The sequence below is a fragment of the Olea europaea genome, chromosome 11 (assembly GCF_002742605.1).
Source record: "Olea europaea var. sylvestris chromosome 11, O_europaea_v1, whole genome shotgun sequence".
In the NCBI taxonomy this organism is placed as follows: domain Eukaryota; kingdom Viridiplantae; phylum Streptophyta; class Magnoliopsida; order Lamiales; family Oleaceae; genus Olea; species Olea europaea.
Genome location: NC_036247.1, coordinates 13439051 through 13441178, shown reverse-complemented (window position 1 = coordinate 13441178; position 2128 = coordinate 13439051).

Genomic DNA, 2128 nt, shown 5'->3' with positions numbered 1-2128 from the left:
AATATTCTAATTTTGTGTGATGAAAATGATGCAGACAAAAAGACTATTGAATGCTCTCACCCGAAAGCACTTCACACTGTGTTTCTGTTATTATAGTGGCCATACTTGGTTTATTTTTTCTAATATTATTATTTTGGATTGTTTGTCACCATCCTTATTCATATGCGATGGCATAAATGTAATTCCAGAAGAGATGGATTTGGATGTCTAGTTGGCAGTATTATTGGATGATGGAGTGAGTCTAGGATTGTGCTTCTTTAGAGTGAGGCTTAGATTTCAATCTTGGCAGCACTAACTTTCAGATTTTTAACCCCTAATCTCTCTATCCTCTTCTCTGTGTTAAGAATTAACATACATATCAGCATCCAGCTATTCACATAATCACCAGTTACTCATTCTTGCTGTCACATTTCTGTTTCACCCACAAAAATTCTGTTGTAGATAGATTCCCAACATCTTCCGTAATTCAATGATCTAACTACAGCTGTACACTCTAGAATATTCTACATATACTTTGTAATATCTATAAATAATTATCTAGCTGAAGCTATACAAGATACATAAAATTTCCTTCAACATTCATTTTATTTCCAACTTGGTATCAGAGTTTCATATACACTTTTAGGTTCTGATGGTTCAGGATTGTATTCAATTGATTTCCCCAAATAAATCTTAGGTTTAAACACTCCAGCCTTTCTCCCAGTAGTCATAGGATGCTGCACCTGATTACTTGCTCTTTGTTTATGTCTCTGTCTTAGCTCATTAATGATTGGTTGCTATGGTTGATTCCTTGCATTGAAGCAATGATGCTGCTTGAGGCTAATATGGGAAAAGAGTTGAGATTGATATTTTGTGGTGTGTTACTGGCGTTGGAAACCTTAATGGAGGTGACAGACTTGCATGTAGGGATGTCAACGAGTAAAGCCTAAAATTCTAGGCCCGAGCTCGGCTTGGTTGAAATAGTTGAGCCTTTTTACGAGCTCGAGCCGGCCTTTTTCGGGCTGAGCCATGCAGGCTCTTTTTTCTACCAATTTTAGAATTCTACCTTGTTACCTCTTTTTCTTTTTCTTTTTCTTTTTTTTTTAAAATAAAAGCTCATGGGTTGGCTCGGGCTCGGCCCGTGTCCCCAAAATGGGGCTCTATTGCTCCAAGCCATGAGCTGGGTCGACTCGGGCTTTTTTCGAGTCGGGTCGCGGGCCGCCCGAGCCTTTTTGACACCCTTACTTGTATGTTAAGTATGTGGTAAGATTGGACATAAGGCTAACATTTGGAATTTCAGATATGATGAGTGGTGCACATAGGGATGTAAATGAGTCGGGCCGAGCTGGCTCGCGAGCCTAAAGTTTCGGCTCGGGCTCGGCCCGATTAAAATGACTAAGCTTTTTTGCCGGCTCAAGCTGGGCCAAGCAAAAGCTCGATAAAAAAAAATAGGCTCGGCCCGAGCTTTTGCTCGGGCTTTTTTTTCGGGTCGAGCCGGACAGGCTCGTTTTCTCCCCCCCTTTTTTTCCCAAAAAGGCAGCAAAGGTAGCCTCAAATTTTAAGTTTTTTTTAAAAAAAAAAGTTCGCGAGCTCACGGGTCGGCTCGGGCTTTTCTTGAACCGAGTCACGGGCGACCCCAGCCGACGAGCCCGATTGCCATCTCTAGGTACACATGAATACCACTAAATCAGAGAAACAACTATAGCCCTTTACCAACAGCCTTTGTGGCATCCCCTAGCACTGTGAATGATCCAGCTTGGTTTGCTGATACAGGAGCCAGTAATCATATCACTACTGCGAAGAGAAACATAGCTTCAGTCAACGAATATACTGGTAAGGAGAAAATAATGGTTGGTAATGGAAACAAGTTATATATTTCGCACTTTGGCATCACACACATCCCAACTTTGAATGATAAATCACTTGTGCTAAATAAACTGCTGCATGTACCTGGGATCAAGAAAAATCTTATCAGTGTATCACAGTTAACATCTGATAATCAAGTTTATATGGAGTTTCATTCTAATTGCTGTTTTATTAAGGACAAGCTAACGAGGGAAATAGTTCTATAAGGGAAGCTTAAGGAAGGGTTGTATCAACTGGAATTTCCTTGCCAAAACACTAAGTATCACTCTCAGAAGTCAGTTTC